Source organism: Marmota marmota, unplaced genomic scaffold (genome assembly GCF_001458135.2).
Source record: "Marmota marmota marmota unplaced genomic scaffold, marMar, whole genome shotgun sequence".
NCBI classification, from domain to species: domain Eukaryota; kingdom Metazoa; phylum Chordata; class Mammalia; order Rodentia; family Sciuridae; genus Marmota; species Marmota marmota.
In genome coordinates this window covers 19,367,928-19,394,319 of record NW_025999998.1, presented here as the reverse complement: position 1 = coordinate 19,394,319, position 26,392 = coordinate 19,367,928, and the positions used below count along the sequence as shown (strand labels likewise).

At 36.1% G+C, this 26,392-nt stretch overlaps 1 protein-coding gene across 1 annotated transcript in view; it reads left to right on the top strand.

Annotated features, from left to right (window-relative positions):
- The first annotated feature begins 3,743 nt into the window (after positions 1-3,743).
- Positions 3,744-26,392, top strand: part of LOC107148216 (guanine nucleotide-binding protein G(q) subunit alpha) — a 229,699-nt gene continuing 207,050 nt past the window's right edge. The window contains exon 1 of the mRNA XM_048806945.1: positions 3,744-4,271. The gene's annotated coding sequence lies outside the window, so the exon portion shown is untranslated. The remainder of the gene's footprint in view (positions 4,272-26,392) is intronic.

Below are 26,392 nucleotides of genomic sequence, written 5' to 3'. Positions count from 1 at the left end.
TACATACTTGATAAGAGTTTGAAGAATTCTTCTTAACCTAATACTGTGTTGGTTTTTCAGTTGTTTCTCCTGTTTTCTTTAAGAAAAAATAGTTAAAATAATTATATATTATCCTCCAATAGTAATTTGGTTCCTTTCTAGTATTTGTCTCTTCTATTTTATTTTTTATTATTGGAGCTAAAACTTGCAGTATAATGTTCAATTAAGTCATCATTGCTGACTACTGAGTTTAATGGGAATGCCTTTAGTATTTCACTGTTGGAGTTTGAGGTAGTTTATTTCACTAAAGATATTTTTGTTTCTGATTTACTAGAGTTATTTTGCATCAAAATAAGGAGTAAATCAACATATGTATAATATATATGTGTATATGTATACACATATATTTTGAAATAGTTATCTTTTTCCAGCTTTGACTTACGTGATAACTTATTTCTCTGTATATTCTAGTATTGAAGTATTGAATTACTAGAATAATCCTTGTTATTCTAATATGTATTATTAAATTTAATTTCTTGTTTTTTCTTGTGGTTTTTGTCTATATTCATAAATTAGACTTTCTTTTCTATTTTTGTTATTCCAGCTTGATGAGTAAATTTTTGAATGTTCCACTTTTTTTCCCCAGTTCTATGAAGAGTATAAATCTGTAGTACATTAGCCAGTTCTTTCATTTTAGGGTAGGACTTACCTATAAAACTGATGCCAAAGGCAGTCCTCTATTCTTTTTTCTTATTATTAAATACTGAATATGTACTATAGGAAGAAATTTTGTAACAGATGACAAAAGGATACACATTACCTGATTTCTTACTTTGCAGTGAAAAGCACTTAAAAGTGCTTTAGTTTATGCTCTTCTAAACATTTTCCTGTATAGAAACACACACATATAAATATATATAAATTATATAGGTTGTTTTAGAAAATATCTTATTCTCTGTGCTACTTTGTAACATTTCAACATCTTTCTACATAATTATAATGAATCTACATTTTATGGGTTGCATAGTATTTTATTTCATAAACGTGTTTTTTAATCAGTTCTTTATTAATGAATATTTTGGATGTTTCTTATTTGCTTTATTATTTAAAATGTTGAGTGACCATTCTTATATAGACATCTTTCCTTAATTATCTCATTTTCCCCCCTCTTGTGACAGAGTTCCTCAAATGTAGTAATTGTATCCAAAGGTGATGAATATTTTTTAGTACACGTTTTGTCAAATTACCTTCTAGAAATGTTTAACTTACAAGGTGTGAGGGTATCCTTTCCCTTTAACTACCACTGATTTCTAAAAGAAAATAACTTGATGATAATTTAGCATATGACCGACCACAGGAGGGCTGGTCTCCCTGGCTTGATGCATGAAGGAAACCCAGAGCACATTTAGTTAATCTCACGGTGTTGCAATTAAGTACTTGGTACATTCAGGCATACGTGGTTCAGCCTTAGAGACTTACTACTTGGTCACCATTTTCACAGTCTTGTTCCTTTGGCTTGTTCAAGGGCTGAGAACCCACCTTTAACTCTGCTACCACTCCTGCCTTGGGAATACCAGAAGGAACAGCCAAAACTTTAAAGCAGCACTTTTAAAATTATTATTATTTTTTTATCAAAATGAAGTTTGTTATATATGAAAAAAAGTTTAAGGACTACAAAAACATACAAAATAGAGATGAAAAATTTCAATTTTACTTTATAGTAATAAACTACCATTTGAATTAGGTATCTACTGTTCTGTTCCAGGCTTGGTTGGCTGGCTGTTTTCAGAGGCATCAACTGGTAAGATGTCATTTTATCCCCTGACTTGTGTTGCTCTTGACAGCAGGGGAACTAACATGGGCTGACAGACTTTGCTTTCTTTACCATATTTAGTTTCATAATGTTTTTTCCAATAATGTATTATTTTTGCACTTGAGGAAGTTGGGGAGAGTTTAAATAGCTTCTTCAAGGTTAATAGGTTGATAGGTAATAAGTGACTGAGCTGGGATTCCAACTCAGTCGGATTGCATGGTACTTATTCTCCTGTTCCAGAAACCCCAACTGTGTAAACTTGCTTACATGGTAGCCAATCTCTACGTGTGGCAGGTGAAATTTAAGTTAATTAAAATTAAATAGAAATGAAAAATCCAGTTCCTCATTGTGCCATAGTTCAAATGCTCAGTAAGCACATGGCTGGTCACTGTTAACACAGATAAAAACCAGATAGATAAAAGTTCATGTCCATCATTGTAGAAGGTTCTGTTTGACAACCACTGAAATCTAAAAAATCGTGAGTGTTGGCTTTTTTAAAAGCCATATGCAGCCCACTTTAGAAGATTTCTATGCTTTAGATTTAGAAAGATAGCTCTGAAAACCCTGCTTTTTCAAGAAATGGGTCAAACCTGCTAGGTCCAAAATTTAGAAATGCATTTTTTTTATCATCTGAACTTTTACTATTAGGGTATGGATGCTCTGAGGAACATATTTCCTGTAAGATTGAGATCTCAAAGTGGGATATCCAAACAACAATGTACCTCCTTGTTGATGTTTTTTTTCTACGGTATGTGTATAATCTCCCAGCTAATGCAATCTGTGTTTTTAAAGGTATGTCTCAGGGGTGTTGCAGCAAAATGGGAGGAGGACTAACCCTGCCATCACCCTGAGTTTTGATTGTGGCTGATCTACTGCAGATTCTACTGCCTTAGGCAGGCTCTAGGCACTTCTCTTGTTGGTGTATGCACTTGGCCATTTGATAACTTTTCATAACATGGAGTCAAACTGGGGGGAGAATACCTGTGTCCAGGGCAGAGGGGATTCAGATTAGCAGTATGTAACAGAGTGTAGGGGTGGACTAGAGAGGAAGGATTTGTGATCCACTTGGTTTTCATAACAAAGTTTAAACCTTTAGCTCAAGAAGTTGTTCTTGACCAGATGTAGTGACACACACCTGTAATCCTGGTGACTTGGGAGGCTGAGGCAGGAGCATTGCAAATTGGGAGCCAGGCTGGGCAACTTAGTGAGACCCTGTCTCAAAAATAAAAAGGGCTGGGGAGGGCTGGAGTTGTAATTTAGTGGTAGAGCACTTGCCTGGCACATGTGAGGCACTGGGTTCAATCCTCAGCACCACATAAAAATAAATAAATAAAAATAAAGGTATGAAAAAACCCAAAAGGGCTCAGGATGTGGCTCAGTGGTAAAGTGCCCCTGGATTTAATCCTTAGTACCCCCACCCCCACCACTGTTTTCCCCACCTCCCGCCACCATATACATTTACATATACACAAAGAACTTGACAGTGAGTTAGAGAAACAGGTACTGGTTCTCCACATCTATGGAATACATGCCTGAGGTGGAGAAAACACTACTCCTTTTGCTTTACAGTTAGTGGGCACTTAGTATATACCTGAGAAAGAAATGAAAGTGATACCTTCACATATTTAAAGAACTCTCTTAGCTGGGGATATAGCTCAGTCAGTAGAGTGCTTGCCTCATATGCATAACACCCTGGGTTCAATCCCCAGCACCACAAAAAACAAAAACAAAAACAAAAACACTCCAACTGCCTTTAAATTTCCTGGAAAATCTATAGGAATGAACTGTTGATATGGCCTAGAAAGTCAGCTGGGATGATTTCCAGTGTTGCTGAAACTAATGAAAAAAACATTTTGCTGTATGATATTTAAAGCTCTTAGTATATTAATAAAACTCATAGTAAACTCATAGTGTATTGCTAACATATAATATATATTAGTATGACCTCTATTTGTATATATTAACATAAAATAGTCTCTCTTCCATCACTTTTCTCCTTCACTGAATAAGGATCGACATTTCAGTTATTCATTGGCTCATGACATCTATGTTCTATGGCTTTTTCTATTTTAAAAGGTGACCTTCATTTTATTCTTCAGTATCAGAAATTGGTAAATCGGTGGGCGCATCAGACTAATTGTTAGAGTAAGACAAGATCTGGGTAGTAAACAAGCTAATTCATGAGTTTATATTGGAAACTTTGATGGCTGCATTAACTTTCAGTCCAGCAGAAATTCTTAAATTGCTGCTTTAGGGCCCTGGCTGGTAATTCAGGTGTGTTAGGAAATTACAGGGAATCACAAAAGTGTAAAATCAGTAAGAGAGCCACAGTTGTATTTCCCACCTGCAGGTGGCAAAGCCAAAGGGAACATTGGAGGGCTTGAAGAAGATGGAATGGGATGCTTGCCTGCATTTTGAAGGAGTTGTTGTGTTTCCTGGCCATTGGAAATAGGAGACCTGGGGCATGTGCAGACCAATGGTGAGCTTCAGAGAGCACTCTTCTGGGAGAGTGCTGTCCTGCCATAATTTTTAGAAAATATATTTTTTTTGGAGTAAGTCTTGTGCTCTGCCATCAGGCATCACTGGAGAGAAGAGAGCTGTCCATTACCGTGTGCTTACGTGGTTGCAATTGCTGGTGGCATCATCTCCGCAGGCACAGTAGAAGCGAATCAACATGCCCACAGGAGGGAATTCTCATAAAATCCCTGCATGAAGAGATTACTTACCCAGTGAATGCTGGCTTTGTATTCTCCCTGAGTTCTCTTTAAGAGGCCCAGCATGCTAGTGTCTCTGCTTTGGCAAACAGCATTGTCTTTCCTTTGGTTTGGTGCACTTATGAAGATTAATTTGGAATGAAATGTAATTGGAGGCCAATTACATCTGATGGCCAGACCTATTAGAACAGAGCAGTGTTGTTGATTGGGAAATGGAAAACATTTGAGATAGTGTCTGGGAAATACATTAAATACATTGAATGTCACTGCTTTGTCTAATAGCCTAATTTAGATTACTTTTTTCCTTTGCTATTACATTAGGCTGTTCCAGATAGACTTTGGAGTCTAAGAGGAAGGAAACTGTATGGTAAATGAACACTTACACATCTTGATACATTTATTACAGTTTCTGTAAGAATTAGAAAACACATAAAGGAAATCCTTAGTTTTTGATTTCTCTAGAGAGAAAGAGGACTATAATTTACTTTTTGAGTTTAGTGGTTCATTTGGCCTGTTCAGACTTAATTTCTTCTGAAATGATCCTAAAATAATATGTCAGACTACAAGCAACATTGTTGGTGTCTTTGTTTCTATTTTTCTACAGATTTAGTTCTAAAAACTAAAAATTGAGATATAATTTGTATAACATAAAATGTTCCATTTTAAAGTATGCAACTCAGTGGTTTTTAAAAGAATACTAATTACTGAATTATAAAGAGTAAAGGTAAAGTACACAATTCAGTGGTTAGTATATTCTCCAAGTTGTGTAGCCGTTACTGCAAATTCCACAATATTTTCAGCATCTCTGAGAGGAACTCATGGAACTCATCCTCATGTTCCCTCTCCATTCCTCTCTATCCTCTTGTCCCTTGATAACCAGTAATCTACTTTCTATGCCTATGAACTGCCTGTTTTGGACTTTGCATATAAAAGAAATCATAGAATATGTGGCTCTTTGTGTCTGACTTCCTTGACTTACTGTAATGTTTTATCCATAACATTTATCCATGTTATAGCATGGGTCAGTATTTTGTTCCTTTCAAGGTGTAAGAGTAGCTGAGAAGAGGAAACTTTGAGCAGTCAAAGAGGGCAGTTTGAGTACAGAGAAGGCTGGAATGGAGATCTGCCAACAAAATGAGAAGCTAGATTTTAATGGAAAGGGCTGGTTCCAGGAATAGAATGTGGCTGAAGCCTAACAGTTGTGCAGATGATGTAAAATACCCAAAGCTTTAGCACAGGGACATAGGCTTTTGGTGGTGTGAAGTGACCAGGGTTGGATCTGAGCTGGGGAGAAGCATCTTTCACCCCACATGAGAAGCTATTGTTATATCACCAGGGCTGTCAGTGCACCAGGTCCCCAGGCACTTTCCCACTCTGCAACATCACTGTGATGTTCTCCTTCCTGAGAGGTAATCAGGGTTTAAACAAACAAACAAAAAAGGTTTACCTTTGCTTTGGATTTCCCATGAAGGTAAAAGTTCAAGTTTTGAAAAGCAGAAGAAATTTTTAAAAGAACTGAAACAGACAGGCATATGGGGAGGATGATGAAGAATGAGTTTCTGCTAGCAATTTTTTTTTTTTTTTTTTTTTTTTTTGTGGAAAGAGGGGTGGCCCATATCTAGGACAACAAAAGACTGGAAGCAGGAGTTGAAGTTGACCATGGCAGAGGCAGTGGGCCAGGCAGACACCTCCACCAAAGGAAAAGGCCTTTGACCTCTGCACATTCAGATATTGAGCAGGAACTGAAGCTATTGAGGGGAAGATGGTGGGGTCTACACTCCACATCCTGTGCAAAGGAGTAGTACTTAAAAAAATGTCATTTCAAGAAGCAATTTGGTAGTCACATGCTGAATGTCATTATTATCACCAAATCCATTACCTCCTTCTCCTTATAGGTTTCTTAGTATTGAATTTCCTGACATTATGATGAATAAACTTGGTTTTAATGTTTATTAATGCCATATTTCCATTGGATGAAGTTTTGACTAGTAATAAGATTCATTGTCTCTGCTCTAGAGAGGCATGACTGTAGTAAACCAAACCCAAGGAAAGAATTTTACTCCTTTGGGGGACCATAATTAACCCTTAACAAGTTTGAAGTGTGCTTTTCAACTTTGTAAAATTCTATTTTAAATAAAAAAGTATGTGGTGAAATATTCTGCTTACAGGTAATAAAATGTCAATAAAATTAATTTAGGTAGAACTTTACAGTTTATTGTTATTGTAATAACTTGCTGTAGCAATAACTTTTTCCAGATGTAATTGTTGTAAAGGAAGCTGCACACATTTAGCATGTGGAATTTGATATTTTGTCATTTATTTGTACCCATGAAATCACTACCAAGATAATGAATGTCAAAACCAAAGTCACTTTGCCCATTTGTTACTCACCCAAACCAATCTGGTTCCCACCCATCATTACAAACCAATTTGAATGTGGTGGGGTTTCACACCTATGGGATCATGAGCACGTCCACCTTTGTGTGCCTTTTTTAACTCAGTAAAATTATTTTGAGACTCATCCATACAGTTGTATGTATTGATTTTGCTGAGACATAGTCTATTGTTGGATAATACAACATTTTCTTTATTTACTCACTTATTGGTGAAGACTTAGATTGTTCAAGTTTTGGATTACAACACACAGAAAAGCTTCTATGAACATTTATCTGTAAGTCATCCTTTGTACATATGCTTTATTTTCCCTCTTCAATGAATACCTAAGAGCAGAATGCCTGGAACACATGATAAGTATATATTTAACTTCTTAAGAAACTACCACTGGTTTTCCATGGTGAATTTCAAAGTTTCATGCTCCCAGTAACTATGTATGAGAGCTCCCATTGCTCCATATTCTTCCTGCATTTGGTATGGTCAGTTTTTAAAAACATTTTTTTGGTCATTTTAATATGTAGGAAATTTTACTTTGTTGTAGTTTTAATATGTATTTCCATAGAGATTAATTTGTTGTAGGTTTTTATGTTTAATTATTCGCCCTCTGTGTAATGTTTTTGGTTAAGTGTGCAGATCTTTTGCCTGTTTCTTTCTTACTTGCCCCTTCCCTTCCCTTCCCTTCCCTTCCCTTCCCTTCCCTTTTTCTTTTTCTTTTTCTTTTCTTTTCTTTCTTGTTGTAGATGGACATAATAGTATTGTTTATGTGGTGCTAGGTATTGAACCCAGTACCTCATGGTGCTAGGCAAGCGCTATACCACTGAGCCACAAACCTACTTATTTTCTTATTATTGAGATTCAAGACTTTTTAATATTTTATGGATACAAGTCTAGATACATAGTTTGTAAATCTTTTCTCTTTGCCTGTGGTTTTCTTTTTATTTTTCTTACAGCGTCTTTTGAATACTTTTAATCAATTCAGTTTATTTACTTTTTTCTTTTATGAACTATGCATTTGGTACCTTACATAAGAAATTGTTGCCTAATCTATATTCACAAAGATTTTCTCTTTTGTTTTCTAATGTATCTAATGTAAAACTCCTAACTATAACACTTAAAAAAAAAAGCATAGGAGAAAATCTTGAGTTAATTTTTATGAATGATGTGAGATATGATATCAGTTTATTTTTTATGCATATCGATATCTAGTAGTTCCAGTACCATTTGTTGAAAAGACTCTCTTTTCTCCTCTGATTTGTCTTTGAAGTTTTGTTAATAATCAGTTGTCATTATGTGTGTGTGTGTGTCTAGGTCTGTTTTCAGCCTATTTCATGGATCTGTTTATCTGGATGTTGGTACTATAGTCTTGATTATTATTATTTTTAAACCAGGGATTGAATAGGGACGCTTAACCACTGAGCCATGTCCCCAAACCTTTTTTTTAATTTTTGTAGTTGTAAATTGACAGAAAGCCTTTATTTTATTTGTTTATTTTTATGTGGTGCTGAGAATCAAACCCAGTGCCTCACGCATGCTAGGGAAGCGCTCTGCCTCTGAGCTACAGCCCCAGACCCCCAAGGGTCTCACTGAGTTACTTAGGGCCTCCCTAAGTTGCTGAGATTGGCTTTGAACTCACAATCCTCTTGCCTTAGTCTCTTGAGCCACTGGTGCACCACGGCACCTGGCTATTGTAGGTTTGTTTTTTTTTTAATATTGTTTTTAATTGTCAATGGACCTTTATTTATTTATATGTGTGGTTGAGAATTGAACCCAGTACCTCACACATGCTAGGCAAGTGCTCTACCACTGAGCCACAACCCCAGCCCTGGCTACTGTAGGTTTTTTTTTTCTTAATGCCTTTATTTTGTTTATTTAGGTTTTTTAATGTGGTGCTAGGGATCGAACCCAGTGCCTCATGTGTGCTAGGCAAGCGCTCTACCACTGAGCCACAACCCCAGGCCCCCCCATTGTAGTTTTTAAAATGTCTTAAGATCATATGTTAGCCTCCAACTTTTTTCCCCCAGAATCATTTTGAGTTTTCCATTTTTTAAAATTTCATTTCCCAAATGAATTTTATTGAAAATTATCAATTTCTACAATAGAGTCCACTGGAATTTTGATGTGATTTATTTAACTCTGCAAATCAATATAGGAAGAGGGGATGTCTTAGCAATTATTAGTCTTTAACACATATTTTTCCATACAGATGATTGTGTCATCTGTGAATAAATTCTTTCTTTCTAATATGGATTTACATTTCTTTTCTTATTACATTGACTTGAACTTCCAGAACTTTTTTTGTTAGTAGAAGAAATAGGAGAGCATATCTTCATTTTATTCTCAATCTTAGAATGAAAGCATTCAGTCTTTCCCAGTAAGTATAATGTTTTATATAGACAGTCTTCATTAGTTTGAGAATGTCCCCTTATAATCCTAGTTTGCTGGCTTTTTCTTTTTTTAAATGAGGAAGGCATGTAGGATCTTTTAAAATGCTGCTTCTATGTCTGTTGAGATCAACATGATTTTATCATTATTTTAAGTGGTGAATTATTGATTTCTGCTCTGATCTTCTAGATTCCCTTTCTCCTATGCATTAATTTGCTCTTTATTTAGTTCCTTAAGGTAAAAATGGGGTATTAATTTGAGACTTTTCTTTTTATAAAAGGTACTTAGTATTCTAAATTTCCCTGTAAGTACTCTTTTAATAACATCCCACATTTAATATGGTGTATTTTCATTATTATTCAGTTCCTTAAAACTTTGTATTTCCCCTTTTGTTTTTTCATGTGTTATTTAGAATTTTATTTTTTAGTTTGCAAATATTTGAAGATTTTTCTAGATATCTTTCTGTTATTGATTTCTAATTCCATTATAGTCAAAGGGCTTATTTTCTCTGAATCTTTTTAAACATTGAGACTGGTTTTATAGTCCAGAAGATGGTCTGTCTTGATTAATATTTCTTGTGCAGTTGAAAATTATTATAATTGTTTTGTCATTGGGAGAAGTACTCTAAATGTCAGGTAGAGTAGTTAATAGTGTTCAGTTCTTCTATATCTTTGATGTTTTCTATTTGAGCTAATAAGTATTGAGAAAGGGATGTTGAAATCTCTGAGTATAGTTGTGGTCTCATCTATTTTTATTTGCCTTTCTATTATTGTTTGTTTGTTATATTTTGAAGCTCTGCTATTAGGTAAATAAACATTTACAATTGTTATATCCTTTTGATAAGTTGATTCTTTGAGATGATATTGATAATATTTCTATTATAATCCACTCTGATATTAGTTTTCTTTTGAGTATTAGTGTTAGCATGATGTGTCTTTTTCTGTCCTTTCACTTTTAAACCATTTTCGTATTTAAAATATTTCTTATAAGCAGCAATTTTTGGGTCTCTATATCATATATCTTCTGGCTGCTTTTAGGATTTTCTTGTTATCATTGTTTTTCAGCCTTGTGAGTATTAACTACCTTTTTTGATTTTCTTCTGCTTAATGTGTGTTGAGGTTCTTAAAGCAGTGGTATTATAGTGTAATTAGTTTGGGAAGATTTCACATGTTATTTCTTAAAATATTTTCTTTTTATGTTGCTTTTTCTCCTCTTTCAGGTTTCAGATCCCCAGTGTGCTAAATAGCTTGACATTGGTTCCACAATCATTGAGATTGTTTTTTTCCAGTCATTTTATTCTCTGTGGGCCTCAATTTTGATAATTTCTGCTGCTGTATCTTCAGAATCACATAATGTTTTCTTATTGGTCTTATCTGCTCTTATTTCTATCTGTTGTACTCTTTGCTTTGGATATTGTATTTTTAATCATTAGAAAATTCCACTTGGGTCTTTTTTTTTTATATATGTATTCCTTCCTGTTGTCTTCATGTTCATGTTTTCCTTTACATTCTTGGGCTGGTAGAAAATAATTAGTATAGCTTTTTAAAAAACAATCTGTCTGCTAATTCCAACATCTTTTTCTTCCTTTGTTTGTTTGTTTTGGGGGGTGTCTAATTTTATTGAGGTTCCTCATTGTTATCTTTTCTCATTTCCTTATTTGCCTAGTAGTTTTCAGTAGGATGTCAGGTATTCTTGGTTGTTGGGTTTTTTGGATTTCTTTAAATAGTGATGAACCTTGTTGATCCATTAATTAGGACTTGGAATCAATTTGACCATTTTTAGACATTTGTTAGGGTGAGTTTAGGGCAGTTTCTATTCTATGGTTACTTAAACTTCACTGTGGGGACACCTTTCTGAAAACTCAGTGACTTTTTGTGTGTGTTTGTGGGGGAGGACGGGAAGTACTGGGAATTGAACTCTGGGCACTTGTCCACTGAACTACATCCCCAGCCCTGTTTTATATTTTATTTAAGAGAGAGTCTCACTGAGTTGTTTAGTGCCGCACTGTTGCTGAGGCTAGCTTTGAACTCATGATCCTCCTGTCTCAGCCTCCTGAGCCCCTGGAATTATAGGTGTGCGCCATTGTGCCTGGCTTCAGTGACTTTTTTGACTGGTGGGGACATGAACTGTATGATACTTGGGGATTGCTTAGACTTTGCTTTCCCAGGTTTCTTTCCCAAGACTTCTTGAGTTTTCATCCCACTCTTCCTAGATCATTATTCAGCTGAAGATTCAAGTGTGTTTCCTGCAAATTCGTGGGTAGCTCTCTACTTGCAACATTGTGTCTTGCAGATTTGGGCCTTTCATCTTTCCTGAACTTCCCATATGTTTTCTCAACCAACTAGAGTCAGCCTTAGCACTGGATTTTGTTTGGGATCTTCCTGGCCATGTTTGCAGAACTACTTCCAGGAGGTTATTTGAGGGCAGTCATAGATTTACTTGTATCCCTGTGCTGCCTATTGTCTGATGTCTTTAAACAGTTGACATTTTAAAACATGTTTAAAACATTTTAAAAACATCTTAAAACATGTTTTCATTTGATTTTTTTAAAGTTATTTTCCATTGTTGAAGTGAATTAATATAAATTCAAACTCTAGAAAAATCAATTAGATTTTAAAAAGTATTTACTTTTATCATTTTGATTTTACATATGAAAAATATTACCAGACATTACTTTTAAAGAGAAGAGCAATTTAAATTGTCCTTCTGTTTGTTGGAATCTGGACTGTGACTTTCAAATAATAAAATATATTGAAGTTATTTCACACAGAGAACGATCTCATATAGTTGCTTGTACAAAATGATTTTGTGGCTCTCTGTTTATTATTAGCTTCTTATTTAAAAGTTAGTTATACAGAATGCAGGAAAAAAGTAAACTCTTAAGTTTCTTATTTTCTATTTGTTCTAGTGCTAGTGAAAAGGGATTGACCATGTGATAGGCTCAAATGACAATGGATTTTCTATAGTCTTAATTTTGCTTGGTTACTCCATCTTCTACAAATGATATTTTGTATTAACTATATTTTTTTAATTCTTGGGTATTTGACATTTGGGCCTTGCTGATCCTGGAGTTCCTCTCAGGCCTAGTTAATTCCTAGAGTTAGTGAATAATTGCCCTGTGGAAATAATTTTCATATGTACCAACTATCCAGAGTCCCTACCCACCAACTACCTCTGTGAAAACTCTTGCAGTTTGAATCATTCACTACCTGCTACAACATTATCCTAGGGCCAGATTCTCAACAACCAAGGATAATCCCTGTACCCTAGAACCCATTGAAATTCTTTAGCCAATTCTGCTTTATCCTACTCTGCCAACCCCATTTCTTACTGAGAAAACCACATTTAAGGCTCTGGCCCATGCTTTCCCCTTACTCCTGAATCCTGGGTGGACTGGTGCTTCCTGGTGTGGCATGCCCTTTCCTTTTGGGAGCTAAGAATCACAAACCATCTATTCAGTGGCATTCATTTATGGATCTGTTGGCTTCACCATACCTGAAAAAAACAAGTATGTTTTAAAACATTGGAAAATTTTATTCAAATGTATTCAAATTTCTTTCTTAGAATAATCAAACCAAAGGTATTAAGAGAAATTTGGAACTTGAAGTAGGAAAAGAAAGGGATGTCTGTTGTAACTATCAAACCTTTTGTCATCCCCACCCCAACTCTCACCCTCTCTTTTTTTTTTCCTCCCTAGTGCTGGGGATTGAAACCAGAGCTTTACACATGCTAGGCTCAACCACTGAGCTACATCTGCAGTATTCTTTTAAATTTTATTTAGACACATTGTCTTGTTAACTTACCCAGGCTGGCCTTGAGTTTACAACTCATCCTCCTGAATAGCTGGGATTACAGGTCTACCATGCTTGATTAAGCTCTTGCTTTTATGAGGGCCTTGGAAGAGAGGGAAATAAAAGGGGTAGAGAAAATGAAGGTAAAGAAAGATTTCCAAAGAAAGCGTGATGATTCCATAGAGCATGTTAGATGTAATTAAATGTTCCTAAGAAAGCTCTTGGAGGCTGGGTTGTGGTGCATGTGTGAGGCACTGGGTTCGATTCTCAGCACTGCATATAAAAATAAATGAATAAAATAAGGTTCATCAATGTCTAAAAAAAAAAAAAACCCTAACAAACAACTAAAGCTCATATATTCTGTAATGTCAAGAAGGCTAAAGATAGTTATTACATTCCAATGGAATGAATAAGCTCAGTGTTATGCCTACATTAATAAAAAAGAAAATAAATGATGTTGAATAAAGAGGCAAGGAATCCACTTATTAACAACCTTTGTCGTGATTTTGGATTTGCAGGCAATACATCAGATCTCACTTAGCTCCCACTCTTCAGGTTTTACAGTCGAAGGTCACGTGGTGGTGGCTGAACATACACGATTTTCAGAATTGTGTATATTCTTTGAGTCTTAATCATGAAATCCTTAGTTTCTAAAAATTTGCTGTGGAGAAGTTAGATTTATCTTCAGCATTTATTTATAGAGAGGCTCCTTTTTCTAAAAAGATTTTCTTTTGAATAATTTTAAAATGTTAAATGTACAGCATAGGAAAATAAAAAATTATTTTGATAATTATAGAAATACAAAGCAGTACACACAAAAATATACTGTCCTAAATGTTTTGATGAAAATATTCAAAACTGAACTTGTGCTATTTCCTCAAAAACCTGCTGCTTTCATGCACATTAAAATTTGCAAATGATAGTGTAGAAAATTTATCTGCAGAATTATTTCTGTAAAATCTGGAGTTATAGAGTTTTAGTCAGCTTTTTCACTGCTGTGACAAAAAGACCTGACAAGAAAGAATAGAGAAAAAAGGAGGGGGGGGGAGACAGACAGACACTCTGATACTGTCCTTACCAGGGACAAAGTATAAACCCCATACGCATACTCTCAGTGACTCACCTCCTTCAGCCACACCCTACCTACCTATAGTTACCACCTCAATTAATCCCTACAAAGGGATTAATTCACTGATTGTATTAAAGCTGTCTAACCCAATCATTTCACCTCCTAAACCCTCTTGTATTGTCTCACACATGAGCTTTTGGGGGACACCTTACATTTAATCCACACAATGACAGTCTGTTTTTATCTAAAGATATATTTGTATTTTGTGGAGATAAATAAATTTTACATTATTTGTAAGTGTGAATTAAAATATAAAAGCTGTGTATAGAAACAAGATTAAAAGAACTAATAATTGTAAAACCATTTGATTTTTTTTTTTTTTTTTTTTTTTTTTGGTACCAGGGATTGAACCCAGGGGTGCTTAACAACTGAGCCATATCTCCAGCCCTTTTATATTTTTGATTGAGAGACAGGGTCTCACTAAGTTGCTTAGTGCCTCTCTAAGTTGCTGAGGCTGGTTTTGAACTCACAATCCTTCTGCTTCAGCCTGACATTACAGGCATGCACCACCACACCTGGCAAAGGAATTCAATTTTTCAAATTAAAATATACTAGAAGGAGAGAAAAAAATATTGAGTGTTGAAGAATTACTATAGAGAGAAGAATATAGTGTGAAGAATCACTTGGCAAACTCATTAAATATTGAACTGTCTGAGATTCTCCCTGCATGATTCTTCAGGTATACCACACCTTTGAAATATACCACACCTTGGAAAAACAGTGACATGGAAGTTTATATTACATGCACAATAAAGTGTTCATTTCTTTCCTTATTTCTCTTTTCTGCAAACCATCTTAGTACTAAGCACATTTTGGAGTACCTCTGAGTTGGAAAATGGGGGGTAAATAATTAAAGAACTGAGGGGTTTTTCAGTGAATGCACAATGCTAGTCTTTGGATTGAAATCAGTCTGTGTGCGTATTTTGTTTAGCATAGCTGGTGGTCTCCTTCCTCATTGCATTTTATCAGCGACAGTTCCTAGTGCTTCCTGTTGTCATGCACTGCATTCATGGCTTCCTGCATTTGCTTGACTTGCCTGGTTGTTAATGGCATTAGATTGTGACTGACCTGAGAGGACCTTAGTGACAGACATCTTGGTCATGAAATGATGACCCAGTTAAAAACTGTATGCCTAACGGTGCAAATATTCTCACCTTACTTGATTTCTTTAAAAATTTTAGTCATTCATACATATAATCATTCTTACATTTTGTCAATTCCTTAACCTCCAAAGGAAGTCCTAAATTTTCCACATTAACAAATAGGCCAAAGCAATTTACAGTATTTCACAATCAGAAAGTCATTTATTGTTCTTGTAGCACTGTGTTTTTTGGCTTGGAGCTATAGATGTACTTTTCTAGTTTTATTTGGTAATTAAAAAAAAAAAAAAAAACTAATCTTTATTCTCTCTGTATTGGCAATAGGATACAATAGAGACACAACCCCAAACTGATTTTTGGAAAAAGTAGATTGATTTATAGAGTTTTAAGTTCTGGTCCTTGAAGAAATCTTAAAAAATAATGAAAAATAAGTAGCAGCAGACAACTTTTACTGATAATTTACTATGTTCCAGAAACCAAACTAAATATAGTATTTGTGGTTTTAACCCTCCCAATAAGTTTATCTGATAATAACTATTCTACTATTCCTGTTATAAAGATGAGGAAACTGATGTTCAAAAGTGTTAATTTATCCACATTGCCTTTTTAAAGAGAAGGTTCATGTTACAAAATTTCTAAAGATTCACAGAAAAATAATACAGTATTTGATCTTATAAGAAAAAAAAAATGCCTGCCATTTAAAATGTGGCTTTAAGATGCTACTCAATGTTAAGATGCCACGAGATGGATGTATCACGTAGGCAAAGTACCCACAGAAACATTTAGGTGGTAACTAACAAGCATCTGTCTAAACATATACTTCCCTGCCTCATTCTGATTGCACTTGGCCACTGAGCTCGCAGTCTTCTACTCCCATAGTATAGGATGATACTGTTCCTTGTTGTTCTGTATTGCTAGTGGCTAGCTGAAAGTCATATTAAATAAGATAGTCTCCCTGGTGCCTACACCTCTTCCTTCCCTGCCTCTGTAGCTTGTAGGTATTTGACCTTTCTTTCACTCCGGTTGCCCATGAAACCCCACTGCCTCTGTGAACCTGATCTAGTTGGAAAAGAACAGGCGAATTCCCTGTGCTCTACTGCTGTCCTGAGCATTTGCTTCTTATTAATTGCTTCCATGCAAGAGTGATTGTGTCCCTTTCCATGCCTAGTGCAAATAGTTACATGTTGCATGCCCACTGGGATGGGGCAATTATAGTATTGTAGATACTACAATTATTTTGATTTTATACTACCAGCATTTATCTCTGCCATTATGTCCTCACCAATACTGTCAAATGAGGCTACTTGGTCAGCTGTCATCTTTATTCTGAGTACTCCTTCCAGTGCTATCTCATATCATGTGAGTGATACTCAATGCAGTTCCTTTTTTTTTGAATCCATCTAGGCCATTTGGTCACATTCCTAGTTCAAAACCTAGAAAAAATGATACCTCCCTGGGTGTGACTTTTTGTATCATTTTTCTGTTTTATTGATTCTTGTAAGACCATGCAGTTACAGAATTCTCCTACCCAAGTCTTCTTGAGTTTGAAACTACTTTCTCAACTCTTCCCACATTCCAGGACATGAGACAGGAAACTGGGCTTTTGAAGTGTGTAGCAGAATTCTCTTAACACCCACTGTATAAAGCTGGTCCCTGGGGTCCAGCAGTGCAAGCTCTTCAGTGGAATACAGTTGAATACAAATGGCATATGCAGAGGAGATGGACCCTTTTACTTCCATGCCCTAGTGCTTAGTTTACTCAGTTTTCTTCCTTGGGCTGAGTTTGGTGAGAAGGCATTTTCCCTCCTTCCCCTTCCAGAGGTTTTCTATTCCTCATTGAAGAGAGGCTGAAAGCTAGAATTAAGAATGCTGGTAAATGGACAGAGTTGGAGAATATCATGCTAAGCAAAATAAGCCAATTCCAAAACCCAAAAGTGGAATGTTTTCTCTGATATGCAGATGCTAATTTATGATGTGGGGAGTGGTGGGCGGCCTAGGGAAGAATAGAGTTATTATAGATTATTAGATTAGGTAGAGAGGAGTGAAGTGAGGGGAGGGGGTACAGGGGTAGGAAGGATAGTGGAATGAATCAGACATTATTATCCTAGGTATACAGAACTATATGACTGATGTGATTCTACGTCATGTACAACCGGAATGAGAAATTATACTCCATTATATATGATGTATCAAAGTGCGTTCTACTGTCATGTATAACTAATTAAAACAAAAGTTAAAAAAAATGCTGAGGAGAGACTCCATAACTGAGCAACACTAATCCAAGAGAATTACAATTCTGTCCCAGGAACAGATCTTCTTATAGGATGTATGGCTTCCTAAGTTAAAGATCATTATATTATAAGGAAGATATTAATCTTCTGGGGTTTGAAACTACTTTCTCAGCTCTTCCCACATTCCCAGGCCATGAGACAGGAAACTGGGCTTTTGTAGTGTGTAGCAGGATCATGGCAGGGTCACAGATTGATGGATGGGGATTTAAATTTCTTTAAGCAGTTAAGAGTTTTTCTTCTAGTGGTTACCTTCATTTCCCCTCTCTTTGGAAATTATAAATTTTTGCTTCAATTTTTAGATCAGGTAAGTTAAGATGGAATGATACTGGATTTCTATGTAAAATACCAATATTTTGTAACTTTATTAGGGTGTCTGGAGAGTTAAAATGAGTTATGTAAAAGACTTTAGAACAAAGTCTGGTAAATAGAAATGATCAATACACATTTTTATTACTACTTATTAATGAAAAAAAGACCTGTTAAAGAAAAACTACCAGAGAAATAAAAATTTTAGCCGGGCACGGTGACACATGCCTGTAATCACAGCAGCTGAGGAGGTTGAGGCAGGAGGTTTGTGAGTTCAAATCCAGCTTCAGCAACTTGGTGAGGCCCTAAGCAACTCAGTGAGACTCTGTCTCTAAAATATAAAAAAGGCCTGGGGATGTGGCTCCGTAGTTAAGTGCCTCTGGGTTCAGTCCCCAGTATCGCCCCCCCCCCCAATAATAAAATAAAAAATAATAATAAAATAAAAAAATTTACATTAAGCATTTTATTTATTGTGCTATTTCTTGTTCATGGGTCCACTGAAGATTGTTGCAAAATTACCATGAAACTTCACCACTTGGTCTTGAATGGAAATGCATGATTGCTGCCATCAGCCTTTCAGATGGCTGTGTTTTATGATGATTTTAGATAACCTACAATGAACAAATAGCTTGAATGTTATCCATTAAATTGCCGTGGCATATACTGAATGTTTATTAGAGGGGACATTTCCTTTAAGTACTGAAAAGTCAAAAGCATTAATATACTGTTCCTGTAAAACTAAAGGTGTCTAACACCTACCTATAAAGAGAATTTAGGTTAATTCACAAAATTGTTCCACTAAGTGATTTGAAGTAGGCAAATTAAAAGCCTGCCTTAATATTTTCATATTTATTCAAACTTTCAATGAATTAAGTTTCTTGAAAATGGTTAACACTTACCAAACTTTGCATTACTAGAGCTAAATGTTACTATTACTTTTAGTCAAGTTTGTTTTGCATGTAAGTAGAAACAATATAGCCATGTCTGGGGCTGTAGCTCAGTGGTAGAGCGCTTGGCTAGCATGCGTTAGGCACTGGGTTCAATTCTCAGCACCACATAAAAATAAATAAAATTATTTAAAAAATGAAGGTAATATGTCCATCTACAACTAAAAAATAATAATAATAAAAAGAATCAGTATATTATATGTATATACATGCTTAAATGCAGTTATATAGCTTTACTAGTTTTCTGGCATGCTTTAGTACGAAGTAAAAGTTCTAGAAAACCTTTCCATTCCACTTACATTGGAGCAACTTCTGCAGAGTCTGTGCACCCTCTCTGTTGCTACTGTAAAGTGTGTCATGCCTCACCTTAAATTCAGGCTTATTATTTGGGCAGCTAGTATTTGGTATAGTGTAGGAGAAATCTGGTTTAGTAGAAATCATGCAGTTGTCAGGAACAAATTGAATAAGCACTGAGCTTGTTAGTGAGAGAGTTTTACAGAGTTTTCTCTGGATATCATTTTGACTTCCTCAGAAGGGCTTTTTTTTATGTTGGTGGTCAACACAGGAATGACTATTGGCTTTTGTCTCCATAATAGCATTGTGGTAAGAATGAACAGTGTGATGCCAGGCCTGCTTTTACTGGCTGTGTGGATTTATCTGGTCTCTTAATAGTGCTGTGCCTCAGTTTATATATCTGTAATAAACAAAGAGTGTGAGGCCGAGGATGTTGATGGCTTTTTGTGGCTCTGGGACCCTAATTTTGTGTCCCTTGGATTCTGACATTCTTTGAATGAGGCATTCTTTCTTGAGGGCTGATCTGAATTAATTAGGATTTGATGTTAAACCATCCAGGAACCTCTGAGACAAGGGGAAAGTCACACTGTTGGTATGCTCACCACAGTTACTTAACCCCATCCTTGGTGTCAGTCTCTGGTTTTAACAAGCATCAGGTGCTTCTGAAACACAAGCCTAGAAATTATAGTGCTCTCAGTTCTTGTATTCTTTAGCACTGCCATGGTGCACTATGACCCTGTTGACATGCCTACATTAACACACCTTTCTTTGCTCTGACACTTGCTGTATGAAAGGAAGAAAGCCTTCGCTTCATTGGAATTCTCTAAACACCACTTGGCTTATGGCTGAGTTGAACAAATTAGGAAGAAAAAAGATAAAATATTCTAGAGAGAATGGAAATCTGGCTAATGTCTTATAGTGAAATCCAGCTGACCCCTGTCTCAATGATAATATTATCATTTCCTGTATCAAATGCAAACAAAAGAAGAAATGAGACTTTCTCTGGATCACATATTAAACCCAGGTTGTTGTAGTTTGTATTTTGAATGTCCCCTATAGGATCATGTACTGAAGGCTTGTTCTTCAGCCAGTAGTGCTTTTGGAAGATGATGAAATCTCTAAGAGGTGAAGCCAAGTGGGGAGGGCATTAGATCATTAGAGGTGTCTCCTTGTAAGGGATGTTGAGACTCTGGCTCTTCTTTCTCTCTTTCTTTGCTTCTCAATCCCATTGAAGGGGATGTTAAGACCTTGGTTCTTCCTCCTCTCTTTCTTTGCTTCCTGACAGCCATGAGGTGAGGGCCTTTGCTCTGTCATATACTCCTCATCATAATGTTCTGTCTTGCTGCAGGCCAACCAGCCTATGGACTGAACCTTTGAGACCATGAGCCAGAATAAACCTTTCCTTCTTTAGGGTGATTTATCTCAGATATTTTGTCATCCTGATGGAAAGCTGACACATGAGGACGTGAGGTGATAGGGAAATGAAACATGATGACAGTTCTTTTTTTTTTTTTTTCAAGATGTAGTCTCAAAGATATCTTAAACCTTTTTCTGTAAGCATAATCTTTTGTGCCATTCAGGTAAGTGGAGTACAAAATATTTGTGACTTGATTTTTGAATTTGATAGGAATAGACAAACATTTGTGACACTGAAGGAAGAGAACAGCTTAAAAAGTTGTTTCAACAGTAAATGTGTTGGGGACAGTAAATTCCAAGGGCCAAATCAGGTTTTAAGTGAAAGTTTGCGCCAGCAGTAGGCAGTAGCTAGGTCACAAATAAAGTTCAGTTGTAGTTGTTACTTGGTTCAGTCTCATTGCTAACCAGCCGTATTCCAATTACTTCCTTAGTTTTTTTTTTTTCCCAAATATTTTTTAGTTGTTAATGGATCTTTTTTAAAATTTTATTTATTTACTTATATGTGGTGCTGAGGATCAAACCCAGGGCCTCACGCATGCCAAGCAAGCACTCTACCACTGAGCCACAACTCCAGCCCCTACTTCCTTAGTTTTGGTAGCCACAACATTTATTATCTGTTCAAACACTGGCAGATTAAATACCGTAAGAGGATTACTTCATAAAGCAGTCACAGATGAACTATCTTTTGTTTTGTTTTTTGTTTTTAATGAAGAAAAGGCCTGGTTGTGCATGGATTCATTGCCTTAGAAGGCACCTTTTCCAGGGCCTTGGAGCCATTTCTAATCCAGGTCATGGCTTTCAGTGGTGTACACTGCAAGACAGCTCACATTAGAATTTGCTCTGGGACAGGTCAAATGGGAACTGGGGCCTCTCCTCCATGCAGTGTTTTGTAGTCTGTTTACACCAACTTTTAGGTATTGTCTTAAAGATACTGAACTAGTTTCAATGCATACAAATCACTTTCTTTATGTCATTGTTAGAAATGATTTCTACCTGGTAGGCTTCAATGAGGCAATGTACTTGGGAATATAACATGATGCAACATTTATTGGAGTGTATTATTTTTTTTTAACTTGAAAACAATTTTTTAAAAAATTTATTGAAACTTCTGCAAAGTAAATTAAAGAGGAGATTGGTTATTTTGATAGGGTTTTCAGAAATATACTTAATATTTCCCTGATTTCCCCTTTCAAAGTTTTATTCATATTTTTCCAGTCTAATTCTTTTCTTTGGATATAAGTCACTAACATGAAATCTGATTTTTTTGTTTATTATTTATTAGTGGGCTTCTTAGACATTGACCTATGAATTATTAAACAATACACAGAGTGAAACAAATGTTGAGTTTAGTAGTTAAGTGATAACATTATTGATTTAGCATGGTAAATGGAATTTGGAGGACACTAGAAAAATTAAATACCTATTGGCTATTTTGAATTGAAATTCGCGACTAAATGAAAACTTTATAAAAGCTAATATTTAACTCATTGCATTTATTTATTCTTTATTAACTGCTTAGGCAATCACTTGCAAGGACACACAACTCAGATATGTGGTGTATACAATAAAGGCACTGTTGGATACTATTAATATGCTTATTTTTGGTGTGACACCATTTTTGTTATAGAAGAACTAAAAGTTGGGATGTACAAAGGAGAATTTTATAAGAAACAGTTATGCTCAGTGCTGTTTTTATTTTTATTTTTGGTTGACATGTTATATGCAGGGAAATTGAAGGTACTTCTTTGCAGGTAAAATTTTTAGAATTTCTGCATTTCTCCCTCTATTTTGTAGAATTATTGGGTCACCCCATTGTAACTTAAAAGAACAATAGCAACCAAAGCTTAATCTTAAATACAAAAACTTAACTTATTTCTGGCTTCAAATCAACCTGTTTAGACCTATTTTCTCATTTTGTTAAACAGGATGGAGAAATAGAAAATATAGACATAGGGCTGGGGTTGTGGCTCAGCGGTAGGTAGAGTGCTTTCCTAGAGCATGGGAGGTCCTAGGTTCGATCCTCAGCACCACATAAAAAGAAATAAATAAAACAAAGGTATTATGTCCAACTACAACTAAAAAATAAATATTAAAAAAAAAGAAAATATAGACATAACCTAAACCTTTTAATTTTAGCCTGGGGAGGAGACTTGAACCCACAAGGAATTGGATATATTTGAGTTTTGTCTTTTTGCCCACTTGTGATTATCCAACTCATCATTAGATGGCTTTAGGGGCAGCCAACTTCTTTGTAATATGAATGCTCCAGGTTCGGGGGGGAATTCATGCTATCTTTCTCACTCCCTTGCTACAGAACTGCTTTGTGTCATATGGACTGATCCTGGGGGCAGAGTGACTATTGACAAAGCTTATTTAGGAAATTTTGAAAATGAACTTTCCTTGAGATCATTTAGAACTCTTGGACCTAATGACTCCTGGAGATAGCCCTCTCCCCCAGTTGCACCCACCCCCATGCTTTTTTCTAAGGTTGAATGATGTCAAAAGCCATGGAGTTCATCTGTGCAGACTCTTCTTAAAGAAATCCCCTTCTCTGGCATCTAGTTTCAGGGGCTTATTCCAGCCATGGCTGCAAAATCAGTCAGGCTTTACACAGAGAGGTTGACCCATCTGGATGTCAACAACTAGGAAAATAAACTATGAAGCTGAGAGACTAACTGGTCTTGTGTAACTTATGAGCAGCCTGTGAAGGTATTTGTGAAAGATGAGCCCAGACATCCATGGCTAATATATTAAAATAAGCAAATGAAAGTGATTCTGGTAAAAGTTGATTCTGGTAAAAGCATTCTTATTTTGTAGATGTGCCTTAGAATACAATTGGTTGGAAGTACAGAATATTAATCTTGCCTGTATGTGCTTTCAATCTTATCTAAAGAATGTGAGGTTTTTTAAACAAATTAAGATTTTGTTTTATAACCTGTTTTTAATACATTGTAGACATTTTCAATGACAGCATAATATTTTTAATAGCTACCACTATTTAGTTTTATAGATATACTTGATTTTTGTACCAGGGTCCTATTAATTTATGATGATGATGATGATGTGCTGGGGATTGAACCCAGGGTCTTGTGCATGCGAGCAATCACTCTACTAACTGAACTATATCCCCAGATCCTGAGGTCCTATTTATTGATTAATTTAGTTTTTTCTAGTTTCAAATTATTACTTTGTACCTTTAACTGACCCCTCTCCCCCATGAGAACATTATAATGACTATTTTACTATTCATACATCTTTTCACATTAGTTAACTGGTCCTAGTATAAAAAATATTTATTTATACAAAAAATAAACACCATGTATGTACATATTAAAAGATTTTAAAGTACAGCAGTATATAAAATAAGAAGCAAAAGCCTTCTTCTCTTTCCCCATTTCTTCCCTAGAGATAACCTCTTGTAAACATTTTCTTGTTTATCCAGAGACGTTTTTTGTTTTTAAAACACAGAAGGCAGATACTGAAATTTCAGTAGATGGACAATATGGTGCAGAAAGGGGCCTGGGAGTGTAGCTGTCTGCTGAATGGGCAAGGCTTCTTGAAGCAAATGGCTTCTGGTGTGTGTGGATTTCAAGGGTGGAATGAAACTACTATGTTCTGCTGTGTTTTCCTGCATCAGGTAGTGACAGCCATCTGGTGTGGAGGCACCAGAAACAGATCAAGAAAGAATCAAGGGGAGAAGTGAGGAAGCTTAACTACCTGCAGAGAGGGAATGAGGTCTTTCCCCTAAATGGGAAATTCCCTTTGTTAGGAATTGAGAATTTGGAGATGTTTTGAACTGACCAGCATATGGATATGAGCTTAATGGAATCAATTCTAATTGCCTACAGAGGAGCAGAGTTTCAGGAAGGCAACCTGGTGAGGACATTATAGTCTGTTTTTTAAACCAGATAGATGAGGTTCTTTAGTAAGGGAAGAGTCAGGGTAAATAGGAAGGTACATCTGTAAGAAATAAAATACAGGAAGAGGCAATCCAGGGAGAATTGTTTTATACCAGATGGGGTACAGCTTGGCCTCAAGAATCTGGAATCTTTTTGAGGGTAGTTTCTTCTGAGGGTAGTTTCTGAAGGTTCAAGACAAAAACCAGATTGCAGAGAATTCAGGAGGAAGGAATAGAATATTAAGATTCTGAACCATGGCAGAGCTTCCTTTGAGCTTGAATGTGAACAGTGATATAGGAAACATGGGAAAGTTTTCTGCCCATGAAAAATATTTGCATGTGAGTATCTTAAAATTTTTCTTTAAAAAGGAAATTAAATTTTCCAGTTCTGAAAGACCTGGTATTAGCCCCATATCTTTGTTTATAGCCAGCGCACCAGCTTCTTCTCCTCTACCTCACCTTTGTCAATTTCTCAGAGATGCTATGGCCAGAGGTGAGATATTGAGGGTAGCCCTTCCTCAGCTGCTATCATCCCTTCCTTGCCCTAACCTGAGGCTTTTATACTTAAGCAGTTAGCAGGGAGGAGTAGGTGCTGACCTTGGACTCTTTGCATTGCTTCCTAGGTCATAGTTTGTTCCCTGTTGGAGCCCTCCTCTAGCCACAGGCCTAGAAGCATTTCTAAGTCTGTCTGTCCTGAGAGTCTCAGAATTTGAAATCAGCTTTGGTTCCCACTGTGGAATACTGACATGACAATACCTCTGAGCCCTGTGGCCCTGCCATGCTATTTCTTTCTCATTTCTGCTCCTAGGGACTGAAGCCCCATCCTGGAAACCTTCACCTCCAAGCTGGGGCAGAGCTGTCTTGGCTTCCAGTCTTAAGGGCTATTGCTGTTGCTGGATGGCTTTGATGACATACACATCTGGGTAGTAGAGTCATATAGAGCTGGGTTCAAATACCAGCTCTGCCACTGTGTATTTCAGTGGGTTCTATCAAGCTATTTAACCTGCCAGCAACAATGTCCTTGTTTCCTGTTTTATAATGTGCTTTTTCTGTGTGTCTGTTACATAAGAGGATAACTGTTTCAGGAACTATGGAGAAATTGATTAAAAACATAGCATCTGAAGTGTATGTGAGATCTTCTTGGGGACACCCTGGGCACCTAAAAGAGGCCACAGTCATTTGTGAGAGGTGTGCTGTCTGTATCAAGATGTTGTGAGTAGAAAACAGACTCTGATTTCTAGTATGCATCCCACATTGAAAGCGTCAGGGCAGATGCTTCAGATGGAGCTGTAGGTTCTTGATCAGGTGCTGTGCAGTTAGGTCTCTATGTTCCGAGGTTTCAGGGTCAGTTGCTGTGGGATTATTCATTTAAAGATGGATAGTGAGTCTCCAAACAATACTAGGAAGTCCTGCTAGGCTGCAAAATGGGAAAAACAAATTTTTTTCATAAAAGGTTCCTATAAGAATAAATTACATGTTATAATCTGACTCATAATGGATGCTCGATAAATAAAGCATAGTCCTCTTTCTTTTTGCTGTGCTTGGTCCACTTCTTCGAATCCTGTGCAAATTCTTTTATCTGTGGGGCCTGAACCAGCACTAGAGTGGGGTGAAGCCTTTGGGCAGAACATTTGGCTATAATTCCTCATCAGTTTATAATGACTAGTTTAAATACTGTGTGTTATTACACTGAGGTCCTCTGAGGGTTTTAGTGTAGATACCATTTTGTTTATTGTTCATACTATGATAAAGATATTAATTTATTCACAGTCTTATTAGGATAAGTGCAGAAGGAGTTCAGCAATGTATATTAATAATAATAACTGATATCTGTCTAATACTTTCTTGTGCCAGATGTCTTCTAGGCACTGTTAATATATTCACTCATTAAATCTTTAGTAACCATCTATGAAGCAGTTACTCTTATTCTACCCCCCCC